This window comes from Hemicordylus capensis, chromosome 2 (genome assembly GCF_027244095.1).
Source record: "Hemicordylus capensis ecotype Gifberg chromosome 2, rHemCap1.1.pri, whole genome shotgun sequence".
NCBI lineage: Eukaryota > Metazoa > Chordata > Lepidosauria > Squamata > Cordylidae > Hemicordylus > Hemicordylus capensis.
This window is the reverse complement of record NC_069658.1, coordinates 282,696,817-282,710,944: the sequence shown is the minus strand read 5'-3', so window position 1 is coordinate 282,710,944 and position 14,128 is coordinate 282,696,817. Positions and strand designations below refer to the sequence as shown.

The 14,128-nt window shown below is 39.8% G+C and overlaps 1 protein-coding gene across 2 annotated transcripts in view; it reads right to left on the bottom strand.

The window, feature by feature from the left end:
* Positions 1-14,128, bottom strand: part of PPP4R2 (protein phosphatase 4 regulatory subunit 2) — a 55,586-nt gene that overhangs the window by 39,141 nt on the left and 2,317 nt on the right. The window lies entirely within an intron of this gene.

Genomic DNA, 14,128 nt, shown 5'->3' with positions numbered 1-14,128 from the left:
AAGAAGCAGATGAAACAGTGGACCACCTAATCAGCTGTTGTAAAAAGATCGCACAGACTGACTACAAACAAAGGCATGACAAGGTAGCAGGGATGATACACTGGAATATCTGCAAAAAATACGAGCTACCTGTAGCCAAAAATTGGTGGGACCATAAAATTGAAAAAGTTGAAGAAAATGAAGATGTAAAAATATTATGAGACTTCCGACCACAAACAGACAAACATCTGCTACACAATACACCAGATATAAGTGTAGTCAAGAAGAAAGAAAAACAAGTTAAAATAATCGACCTAGCAATACCAGGGGATAGCAGAACAGAAGAAAAAGAAATAGAAAAAATCACAAAATACAAAGATTTACAAATTGAAATTGAAAGGCTGTGGCAGAAAAAGACCAAAATAATCCCAGTGGTAATTGGTGCCCTGGGTGCAGTCCCAAAAGACCTTGAAGAGCACCTCAACACCATTGGGGCCACAGAAATCACCATCAGCCAATTACAAAAAGCAACTTTACTGGGAACAGCCTATATTCTGCGACAATATCTATAACAGCAGCAACAACATTGACAATAAAATTCAGCCATCCTAGGTCCTTGGGAAGGACTCGATGTCTGGATAAAGCAAACCAGTCAATAACACCTGTCTGACTGTGTAAACAAGAGATGATGATGATGATGATGATGATGATGATGATGATGATAATAATAATAATAATAATAATTATTATTATTATTATTATTATTATTATTTCCTTGTTGGCATTTTTTGTATATTTTTTTTGGTTAAGCGACATTTCTTCCAGTAACTTTGCTGTCTTCAGCCCTGGTTGCTCAACTGAAGATCCTGAGTCCTGTTGCCCACTTGCCACCAGATGTCCAGGGACTCCAGCACCTGGCGCGGTCCTTGTTGACCCAGGCGACGACCGATCCGGTATAAATTTATTAAAGTTACGTCTCATCATATTGTTGATGGGAGAGGCACTCTTTGTCTGGCTCCTCTGGTGAGACATGTCCAGTATGGTTGGACCTCTGGCATAGCTCTCACCTTCCTCAGAGCATGCAAGCCCCACAACCACGCCAAGGTAGTGCCTCAAGTCCTTGAAGAGCACCTCAACACCATAGGGGCCACAGAAATCACCATCAGCCAATTACAAAAAGCAGCTTTACTGGGAACAGCCTATATTCTGCGACGATCTCTATAACCATTGACAATAAAATTCTGGCATCCCAGGTCCTTGGGAAGGACTCGATGTCTGGATAAAACAAACCAGTCAATAACACCTGTCTGACTGTGTAAACAAGAAATAATAATAATAATAATAATAATAATAATAATAATAATAATAATATCCCACTCTTCCTCCAAGGAGCCCAGAGCGGTGGACTACATACTTGAGTTTCTCCTCACAACAACCCTGTGAAGTAGGTTAGGCTGAGTGAGAAGTGACTGGCCCAGAGTCACCCAGCTAGTATCATGGCTGAATGGGGATTTGAACTCGGGTCTCCCTGATCCTAGTCCAGCACTCTAACCACTACACCACGCTGGCTTCATTTTGATGAAAAAATACTATAAAATGATTAAAAGTCTAATAAAATAGACAATTTTGTAAATATTCAAAGTACCTCCACATCAAAATACAGCTTGGTTTCTTAAAATATGGTTCTCTTTCCCAAGGCCTTAGAGAACAGAGACACACAAAATTTCAGATGGGACTGAATATTACTGTATAAAGTTAACATTGTTATAAACTCATTATTCATAACTTGGGGTGTGATTTTAAGGGGCAAAATAAATATTTTAAATAAACCTAAACAATATCTTAATCACCATGTCTTTGGGTAGTAAGCATGACTTGTCCCCTTAGCTAAGCAGGATCCAGCCTTGTTGCATATGAATGGCAGACTTGATGCATGAGTACTGCAAGATATTCCATTTAGGGGATGGAGCCGCTCTGGGAAGAGCAGAAGGTTCCAAGTTCCCTCCCTGGCATCTCCAAGACAGGGCTGAGACAGATTCCTGCCTGCAACCTTAGAGAAACCTCTGCCAGTCTGGGTATTGTCATACAGAGCTAGATGGACCTACGGTCTGACTCAGTATATGGCAGCTTCCTATGTTCCTATGCAGCTAGGTATAGGGTAAAAAAAACACAGGACATGACTAAAGCAGAACAGATGGCCAGGCAGGCAGACCAGTGTCGGGGCAAAGTGATTTCTCCTTTTCTCTCCAAGTATCAAAAGACCGATGCCCTTTGGAGCTCGAGGAGATTTAAAGAAATGCTTCCAAAGCTTAATAAATATTTCCAAAAGGCCCATGGGCTTTGATCCTTGACACTCATAAATGGCCACATACTTGCAGTGCTTCAAGAAGAGGATCACTTGCCAGACTGCAACTGGTGGAATCTTCAGTAGCCTGTTAAAATGACCTTGCAAACAGTGTTCTCTCTAATTTTCTTCATCTCTGTGTAGAATGAGTTTTGTTCTGGGCGGCAGTAACAAGGCACTGCACGCGCGCACATGAATTCAGACTGGGACCTTCCTGATTCAACCTGAGAGGGATCTAAAATTAACTGAGCGGACATCAAAAAATGTGTGAGCATGCACACTGCTTGAGGGAACACTGCTTGAAAACAGTTTACAAATAAAATCATAGAATCTGCCATGATTTAGACTCCAGTAACGAGTGTGGAGGCTCACAGGACATCTTCTTGTCAAATGTTGTTCTATGTTTTTCAGCTTATTCAACTGAGAATGTTGACAGAATTCTTGGAGGTGTGGGACCAACCTCATGCATGCTTGACTCTCACCCATCCTAACTACAACAGTAGCTAGACTGGAACTTTGGATGGCAGAATCAATATATACCACTTTAAGAGTCATGTGCCATCTGTACTCTCCTTGTTAAGGAAATAATGTTTGATCTTTCTAATTACCAGTCTCTGACATTCAGATTTGGAACAATATGTGTGAACATGTGATGGCAACCCAGCTACACATCTTCCAGAATGAAACCAATTATCTAGACTAGTATTTGTCTGGCTTTTGACCTGGTTTGAGGCTGCCACTACCACAGTTGCCCTAGTGGACGTGCTGGTAGATGGACAGGGAGATTGAGACCCTGTTGGTTCTCCTAGACCTCTCAGCTGCCCTCAATGCAATCAACCATAGCATCCTTCTGGGATATCAGAATGGATAAGAGAGGGTGTGTGTGTGTGTGTGTGTGTGTGTGTGGGAGGGAGGGAGGGAGGGAGGGATGTGTAAAGATGGCTCCACTCATTCCTGGATAAGGAATGAGTGGAGATTGTCGCTGGGAGACTCCTATACTGTCCCTTCACCTTTGGGATGTCAAAAAGTTCCGTCTTGTTCCCCATGCTCTTTAAACAACTACCTAAAACTGCTGGGTGAAAGCATCCAGATATCTGAAAGAACAGGGATGTGCATGAATTGTGTTTCAAGACCCAATTCGGAACACATCCCCCGCCCTTTTAAAATGGAGGAGAGCAGCTGCATACCTGCTCCTCCTCCAGCTTGCCGCCACTTCCTGAATCAACGGTGCTCTTCCCAGCTTTCTTCACGTGCCAGTGGTGCTCTCCCCCATATCCTCCCACGTAATGCTGGCACACGACTTCCGTGCATGCACGGCAACATTCTGATCACAGGGTTGCCACTGAACAGCACTGGAAACTTCAACTGGTGCATACTGTGGCTATCCAGTAAACCTGGAGAGTTTCTTCAGAGCATTTTACCCCAACTTCATTTGATTTGTACTGGCTGCTTATTGTTTCTGAGCTCAAATCAAAATGCTGGGTTTGATCTTTAAGGGTCTAAACACAGCTTAGGACCTGGGTAACCAAAGGATCATTCTACTTGTTTATTTGTTTGAAATATTTATAACCTGCCCCTCCAGTACACTGCTCGGGGCGGCTCACAACACTAAATAAATACAATATACAATAAAAGCAATAAAATTAACCAAATTAAGTGAACAAGTTTTTAAAAGTCAGGTTCATTCTAATCATCATCTGAAGCCTTGCTTTGGGTGCTTGGGCCAAATGGGAAGAAGGACATCTCGGTGATGACACTAACCCTATGGAAAATTAAATAGGCTTTTGCACTGTATTCCTTTAAATGCCACGCAAAATCTTGGCTGTTCTGGAGAGTTGATGGCATTATTTGAATTATCACAAGGATTTTAAGGCTAAATATTTCTAATTTGAAATTACTTTTGTGCTTTGCTGCTCTTTTTTTGGTTTTGATTTTGTTTTTTGCTGTTGTATGTGTTACTTGTTTGTTCTAAGCAATTATTTCTTAAGGTATAAATCTTTTGACTAAATAAAATTTAATTGTGCAGAGTCGCTACACCCATGCAGCACTGTGTTGGTCTATTCCACCAATGCAGCAACACTACCAGTGATTCGGGAATCTTCCTACATACTTTTTATCTTGTATAGCAGGACTGAGCTACAAGAAAGGAAAAGGCAAAGTGTGCTGTCAAGTCGATTTCGACTCCGAGTGTCCACCGAGCCCTGTTGTCTTCTTTTGGTAGAATACAGGAGGGGTTTACCATTGCCTCTTCCTGTGCAGTATGAGATGATGCCTTTCAGCATCTTCCTATATCACTGCTGGCCAATATAGTAGCAGCGGGGAGTCGCACTGGCAACCTTTTGCTTGTTAGTCAAGCATTTCCCCGCTGCGCCATTTTTAAAAAACTGTGTAAGGAAGAAAAAGTAACCAAGTTGATATCAAAACATTCAGACATTTTTAAATTGAAGTGGCACTATTAGCAGATGAAATCAGGTTATAAAAATAAACTCTCCAAAGAGCTAAATGTTTGACTTTCTCTGCATGAGCTCAAACGGAGCTTTGCCGTTTTATGTATTTGACTGCGAGACCATTTTCCTTACTGGCCACTTTCACCCATAACTCGATTCTGCCTACCAACGTTTTCATTCTTCTTGTTACCATGGCTTCATCACAACAATGCTTTAACAAGCCTCTCAGACGAATGTACAGAAAACAGTACAGTAGCTTATTCAGCAACCAAAGGCTATATTTTAATGCGAGAACAATTAGCACAAATTCTTTGTGCACCACATTTGCTTTTGAGAGTTCTCCCCAAGTTTGACCAGATCATGCATAATGCATGATCCTATTCTATGCAGTCATATAGAAAATCCAAGTTTCACTGTGCACACAATAGCCAAGTCATCCTGCTATTCCCCTATCCTTAGGCAATATTGTGGGTAGGCGGTGGCAGTGAGAGATGATGCGGGCATACTCTCTGCTTGTAAGCAGTTTGGGGGGGCCTCTTTCTTTTTCATTTAATTTCACAGCTAGAAAAATCCCTTTCTATTTACCTTTTCTTTCACAAGCAAGTCCCTCTCCTAAACCTAATAAGCATTTATAGAGAAAAATGAGGAGGGTTCCTTCACATGCACTCTCTCTTCATTTTTCATTGGCAGTACTGTAGTTTTTGTCTCATTTTAAAATTGTGTTAAACTAAAACAGAAGATTCAAAAATGTATTTATGACTATAATGAATGCACAAAACTAATACAGCAAACATGGCCCAGTGGACAAGGTAGAGCTTGGATCTGGGAGACCTGAGTTTATGTCTACCGGATCTACTGCCACTTTGAAATCTTCTAGTCTAACTCCCTGTTCAGCACAGGAAACTAGTACAACATCCCTGAAATTCTGTAAAAGCAGAAACAAAACAAGTTAGGGCCACAGCAGAAAGTGCTGTAACATTGACAGTTTTGGGAAGCCCCAATAGTCTGGAAACCTCACCTTTCTATCCAGATTGAATCCTCATGTCCATCTGTTCAGTTTCTTGGTTTCCCTCAACTGCCTTTTAAAACACAGGTGAACAGAACTACACCTTTAAGTGCTCCCATAGCATGTCTGCATTACAGTTTGCAAAGGACATGCTATATTTCCTTCATTCCAAGGGAACACACAATGCGCTAAAAAGCTTTACATCACAGTCTAAAAGATCACCACTGTTTGACACCGTAATTTTACAGGCACTTTAGAACAAAAGGTTTAAAATGCCAAAATCCTTTTTGATATTATGGATGTTAACATAGCATCCATCCAGCTAGTTTGAGTATAGCATTTGTAATTTTGAAATTAAAACTGCAATTTCTGTATCAGTGGTGTTACCAGACTTCTTATTTAAATCATATTCTTCCAATTAATGTCTCATTTCATTCTTAACTGAAAACAAATTTTATTATGCTAGTGTCAACTTATTGCACAAAAGTATTAAGTCACCTAGATAATAAAGGTGATCAAACATCCCATTAACTCATTCCCTGTGGTGTTGCAAAATGATCACTTTCACCATCAGCTATGCCTGAATGTAACTCTTAGTGAACATAGTAAATTGTTCTTTTCTCAAACAATGCTGCATTGTTACAACTGTGATTGAATCCCAGAGTTCTCTGCCTCCAAACTATATCGGACGTGCTGGCATAAGGTGTGTGTGTGGGGGGGGGGGATCTGACCATGTGCCAACTGCATTGCCAAATATTACCTTAATTAGCTTGCAAACCAGCTGATAACAAGGGAAAATTGATTAATGAAGTTGCTGAGGGTTCACCAGCTTAGGGGGATATTATATATTCTATTAGAAAAGGAAGCTTGCATAACTGGGCACTAAAAGGAGTTGTATCTAAACAATTTGGACTTGTTACCCAAGTTAGATGGGTGTTTTATGGGCAGTATATAGTACTATATAAACCCTAAGGCAACTGGAAAGAACTAGCTTTCCAAATCACAACCTCCATTCATCCAAACACTTCTAGAACACACTTGATCATTGCAAGCCAAGCTGCTGATGGACTGCACTAAGTGAAGCAAACTGGAAAGGGTGGCCATCTCCTAAAACAGTATATCTGTCTGGCTGGTCAAAGCAATATTTTATTAATATTCTGTAATTCTGTACTTTGGATACTCAGTCAATAGGTAGAGATATGTACCTAGAATTCTTGTGAGACATCACAAGAATTAACAAATCTCAGACGAGAAAAGGCTAGAGTAGAAAACCTGTGATAGAAAAATCAAATGGGCCCATACCAATAAGCTTTGGATATTACCGTTGTTATTAATGTATATAATAGTATGTATTTACAATTATAGTTAGTCACCTTGAATTACTCTAGTAATTTAAAACATGAAAAACTCTAAACAGAAATGAATAAGGCCACTCAAACCAAGAAAAAACAAAACAAAACTGAGTGCTATAAAATAACTGTCCCAGGGTGAATAGGAAGAATCCCCTTACTAAGCAGTGACATGCTAAAGGTCATGGGTAATCTTTGTCCATGTGTGGAGATATATCTATTTGGTTCAACCAAGTCCCATTTGTCCCTCCCCTCACTGAAAACCCAAACTAGGGCAGTCCCAGAAATGAGATTTGTGTATGCCAGCCAAATATCATACATATCACCTCCTGTTTGCTGAAGCTATATATGCTTCAGAGCAAATGTAACTTGACCAAAAGGAGACTGGCATACTCAGACCTCTTATTTCCCATAATGGCCATGGCCACCCTGAGCATGGACAAAGGAAGGCGAATAGAGCATCAAGGCTCCAAGGATCTCTCCGAGATAGGCAGTGTGTTCACTGGGGTGTGTGTGTGTGTGTGTGCATGCATGCATGCACATACAAATAGTATATTATCTGTAATAGTGGGGATTAAGATGATACATCTACAGAAACACACTACAGGTACTATATGAATCACATTCTAGAGATTATGCAAGAGGAAATTAAACAGTTTTTTCCCCTAAAGAAAAGCAAAACAACACTGCTCTCTCAGCAAAACAACACTGATGCTCTCTCAGATTCTTAACTTTCTTTTGCACTCAGTACTTCAACAGTCCCAGCCACCTAATGGTTGCCAGAGGAAAACTGATTAGAGATAGAGTTGATGAGTTAAGTTCATGCAGATTCAATGTGTGTAGAGAAAGGAAAGTATATGAGTTAAGGCCTAACTAGGTTAATGGACAGATTTTTTTAAAAAAAGCAATGATGGATGGTTAGATTGCTTGGTGTTTTCCTCTGTCATGTGCAACACTATAATTCAGAGACAAAATGTGCATTTGTAAGAGACGCACAGTTGGAGAAGAATCTTCCTCAATTACTTGTCCAGGCATGCAGAAAATTATATTTCCAGTAAGAACTAGCACTTCATCCAGAAATTGTGGGAAATTTCTTGACACCCAAGAAAGCTGTGTCAAGAAGTTAAGACTCAAGAAGTCAAGAGCTGTGGCAAGAAGTTAAGAATTTCTTAAATTCTTCATACAAAATTAAGTGCCAGAATAGTAACTGCATTAATAAACTTCCCAAGGCCTAATTTCACAAAGTTCAACACCTAGCTCATAAGCAGCGAAAGCTTCTGGTCTGTTAGTATTTTTGAAGAATCTATCACTTCAAGCTCATTAATCCCAAAATAATTCTTCTAGTTCCGAGAAAGCACAGCTTATGTGTGTGTGTTTTGCACTTTCTTTAAAAAATACAGCAAGAAAAATATGGCTTATAAAGAGAAAGCATTCCCTATATACATAGTTCTTGATTTCTAAGAACTGTACTGATGCTTCTTTGTAACAACCAGAGTGGTAACTTCAGTTAAAAATTGCATTTCAAAAGCATATGTTCACCATTCAAAGCCAAGGACTGGACATGGAAATTTACAATTTGCCATTATTCCAGAAAAACAGTGGAACATATAGTAGAGAGGGGTACCTCTGCTGCAGATACAAAAGTATACAAATAAATCTGCACTTTTAATGCAACCCCACCCTCCCTGCAAACTGTACAATGTTTGTCTTGCCTCCAAACAATCATCCCATGTAGTAGATCGCTATTACTTACTGAACACCTGAATATGGTCCAAAACACAGTGATATATCTGGATGTGATCCAAACTTCAAATTTCTAAAACAAATGGAAAGTTTTCCATAGAAAAAATTTCCAGAAATTTTTTCCATTTTGGAAAACCTTCCATAGAAAATATTTAACCCTGTATCTCTGTCACACATACTAGCTGTCTCCTTCACCACAACCCTTTCTCTAGAAAAACACTTGTTATCTCTTGTGGTGACACTTTCTGCACAAAGGAAGATGAGTGTGCATGTCCCTCTGCATTGCAGCTAGAGTACTGAACACAATAACAGGTATGAAATGTGAAGACTACATGTTCCTTGGGAAGCATACGCTCATGAACTGAGCAGCTCAAGTTCGGTTTATTTACTTTTGCATATGATCTTTAAACAGCCCCTTACCTGGTCACTTACAGCAAGTGAGACCCGTTTCTAGCACACTAGAGAACTTTTGTAGAATGTGATGAATTGGGCGTTATTGTCTCCCAACTTGCCCCACCTCCAATTTCAAACCATTAACATGCCACAAACAACTAATGTACGAGTGTGAAGTAGCTGGGCCACTAATCCTTTGAGGGGCTAATAACCTCTACAGTTTTATTTGCATAACTGATTGAACCTGGCACAGTCTATTCCATGAATAGTGAGTTAGGACATAAAATCTGATGGCTACCTATAAATGTGTGTTTTAGCCACTTTAAAGATGGTTGGTGGGAGCAGTTTAATTTTAAAAAATCCCTACAACTTCCTATGCTGCTCTTGGATTTCATTTTGTATTGATATTTAAGTACTGTTAGGACATATGGCCAAACAAATACACTTCCTTACTAATGAACTTCTGTTAGAATGTCTTTAGAGTTCTCACTCACAACAGAATACATTAAACAAATCTAACTGCACCACTAGCATCGATGAGGTGCTAAATTTGTGAAATCTTTATCAAAGTCTGGCTCCAAACTTTGTTATACATTGAACAAGTTTCCAGAACAATCATATTTCTTAATTTAGTCATTCACAGAACCCAATACATAATGTTTTTATAGAAGGCTATATGCCAATGCTATGTGAGTGCTTACAAATTCAGGTCCTAATAATTAGCTATATACAGCACATGCAATTTCATGCTAGTATCGGGGCATATAAACTGACTGATCTTATGAGTCCCTGAATAGATAGTGTCTAGGTCCTTAAGTGGCATAGCAGGGAAAATGCTTGAGTAACAAGCAGAAGGTTGCCGGTTCGAATCCCCACTGGTACTATATCGGGCAGCAGTTATATAGGAAGGTGCTGAAAGGCATCATCTCATACTGTGCCTAAGGAGGCAATGGTAAACCCCTCCTGTATTCTACCAAAGAAAACCACAGGGCTTTGAGGGCGCCAGGAGTTGAAATCAACTTGATGGCACATTTTACCTTTAGTTCCTGATGAGGTGGTAAACCTGTGCCTGGACTCCACCCACTTCAGCTTGCAGGTGCGGGTATATGTGACTAAATGTCCTTCCATAAAAGAAAAATCTCCACCTAACAGACTACATTTCAGATAGGTTGCAATTTAGCCTGTTCCTAACACCATAAGTAAGAAGACTTTTTTTATTTTTGTACAGAGGAGCATTAAATCATTTGAGTCTCCAAACCAGCAGTCTTAAGTGATTCAGCCCAGACACACACATCTCACATCAGAGAGACCAAGGCCACAAAAAATGAAAGAATCAGAAGTAGGACTCCTAATTCTAGCACAAGGGTACAAAATATATCCTGCATCTCCTCATTCATCTCCCTTCCACAGCAGAGCACCAGTGACACAAGGATGCTTGTAGGACCATGGATGACCAAACTACATTAGCTGCTATCAACCAAGAGAATTACAAAAACCCACACATCCTTCTTCTTGAAAAGGAGAAACCCAGTAAGAGGATTCTTTATGTGCGAGTCACAACTGAGTGCTTCAACATCACTGGCCAGGGATATGAAGGAAGAGAAAAGCAAGCCAGTGTTTATGTTATCATAGCTAAGGCAGGTTTACAAAACCCAGCTATCCAACATGAACCCACATTTTAACCCTTTTTACAAAGAAATAGTTTACAGAGCAGACAGAGTAAACCATATCACCCTAAGCACACTTCCACTGTTCTTCCAGCAACTGACTTCAGGTATATTTGTTTATGACTGAGGTTTCCCTCCTGTATTCTACCAAAAGAAAACCTCAGGGCTCTGTGGGCGCCAGGAGTCAAAATCAACTTGACACGCACTTTTACCTTTACTTTTCTCCATTTACCTACTGCTGCTAACAGAACTATCTACTATTTCTATGTTAACATCCAAGAGAAAACAGTTTTAGAAAAGCCATGAACAGAGAAATTAACAAGCTTACCTTTCTGAGGAAATATTGGAGGGGCTGAATATGGGGCAAAGACCTCCTATTAACCTACAGCTCAAATGAGTATTATAAAAGAAAAAGATATGATCCCTTGCTGTCTTCTCTGTTCAAACTACTATATTTGTTATACCGTCCAACTTGTTTAACTTCCAGAGGGGTAGTTATGTCAGTCTACTGCAGTAAGAGCAAAGGGTTTGATGGCAGCTTAAAGACCAACAGATTTATTGTGGCATAAACTTTGTGGTGAGTGCATAAAGTGCATATATGAGAGTACATGAAGTGCATACACACAAATAGGGGGGAGGAGGGTGGGAACATAAAGAGTGGAAGCAATGGCCATGAAATGCAAGAGGTATAATCCGAGACAATTCTATTAAATCTTACATGTATCTAAGATGAGCACAGTGACTATTCACTACAGTAGTAATAGCTGGTAGGTGTGCATTATATTCATGCTTTATATAGCATTATCACAGACTGTACTTCTTGGATTTCATGGGTATTTGGCCTGGGTTTACTTAATCCACAGACTTAGGGAGGTGTACAAACAAGAACAGCATCCAAGATTTAGGGCGGGGGGGTAAATAAACAAAAAATATATATTAAAAATTAAAGGGCAAATGCATGGTGGAAAAGAAATGTCTTCAATAAGGTTTTGAAGGCTGAAAGGGAGGAGGCAGACCGAATTCCAAAGTGAAGGGGCAGCAACAGAGAAAGCCCTTCCAAGGGCCCTAGTACTATGGACCTCTCTGAGACCATATGTGCAGCTATCTGAAGACTGAGAATAGTATTTCGTGTATCTGATGAAGTGTACTCTAGTCCACACAATGTCGGGCTTTCAGATGCCACAAGACGTGGTTTTTCACAGTTCTTTTTAAATGTTTACATTTTAGCCAAAGGACCACATGTTCTTAAACCTGGAAGTCCAAATTCTCTTTTTATTCCTCAATTAAGAAATGCTAGTTTAGGGCTTTTTAAAAATATACATCACCACATTTTGTGATAACCTATTGCAGAAAAATCTACAGGTAAGCAAATGAAGCGTTTCAACAATAAAACTTTTCTTAAGTTGACTAACTTTAAACTCAGATGCTAATACTTATTAAAAAGTACCTGCAAGAAGCCTGAAAATGTGCCCAAAACATTTTATCCTGAAAAAACAAAACATAGCATACAGATATCAAAAATTCAAAGACAGATATGAAAAGCAAAAAAAAAATCTGTTGAGAAACAAAAATATGCATTTCTGTTATCAAAACAGAAGATATGGCAGAACCCACAATAAAGTACTGTATATTAAAAATAATCTACAGAAGAGAAACATGCCAGATATAACAGTTGTTATACTGCATCAAATTCACACTCATTATGACATTGTGTCAAACTGATCCTCTGTCCTACATTTTCAAGTTCTAGAGCATAAATACGACAAAACAAAGACCTAAGTTTTTAATGGGGCAACCAGTAAACATTTAATTTTAAGGGCAGAATACCACCTTGCTGAAATTAGTTTTACAGCATATTAGCAAAACCAGGGCTTGACAAATTCTGGGAGGGCTTGACAAATTCTAGGAGTCAGAGAGTCATGGCTCCTAGAAATTTAACCATGGCACCTAGACCCGGATATTCAGAGGACCTTTATTTATGCCAGGCAGCCCGGTTTCTGTTCTAAATATATTACTTGTAAAGGGGATAAAGAGACTGCCATTTACCATCCCTCTCAACAATGACCATCACTAAGTCTAATAATTTTGTCAAATATCCATTGTCTGGTTTATACATTTTTGGGCTGGCTTCCAAATTCAAACAAAATGTGTCAAGGCCTTCCATAAGCAATATTTTCTTCTTGCTGAGCTGAATCTTTATTTAAAAAGCAGAATAAATTTCAATACTTCAATTGTCTCTAAAAACAAGAATCATGCAGTTGTCCCAGTAAAGCTAGACTAACTCTCAAATAACAAAATAAAACTGAAATAAAACATTCCTTATCGAAGCCTGCACTGTCAGATTAACACCCACCCACTCCCCAAGAAGACAACTTGGGAGCCAGAAAACTTGCACCCTATTAGCAGTACACACTGAAGAACTCTCCTCTTCCTGCTAAACTGTGAGCCAATAGGGAAGCCAGAGAAACACTAAAGATTGTTCCAGAGAAGTAAAGACCATTAATACAGCTTTGCAAACAAACACAGCTGACCATATTATTTAAGGCACATGTTCCACAAGTGGTACAAGCAGCAACAATTTGTAGAACACTAGGACGGAAGCAGGAGGGCCCATGAGCCAGACTCTCCTATACTAAATTCTGCTACCATCCTTGACAATACCAGGGAAGCTCAACACCCCATCATTCTCCACAACTTCCAAAACGATGTTCACAGCAGCCCAAATTATGAACACTGCTTCCTGAAATTGATATGGTGATCACGTCTGAAAGATGATAGATGTGACCAGAATAACATGGGCCCACTAGAGCAGAAGCCACTGCCTAGTTTCTAGGGGCAAAGGCCTAACACTTGGTCCCAATATGACATCTCAATCCCCCTGCCCCCAATCCCAAGTGCACAGCCAGCTGTGTCAGTAAAGAGCAATGTCAGAAAGGCTAACTAGATAAGTGCTGCAACAAATGACCCTCCTGACGTTCCAGGGCTAAGGCAAATAAGAATGAAATCAACAAACAACAATCCCCATCTGTCAAACAACTTTAATTCAGCTCAGAAGCTCCTGGGGGGGAAAAAATCCAGTTCTGGTTGTAGGTAACAGTTAGGTAGGGGTGTTGCTCCCGGATTGTGTTGTGCTGAGGGCAAGTAATACCGAGAAGAAAAAGTGTGTATGTGTGTGTGATGGCGGGAGGAGACATCTGCTT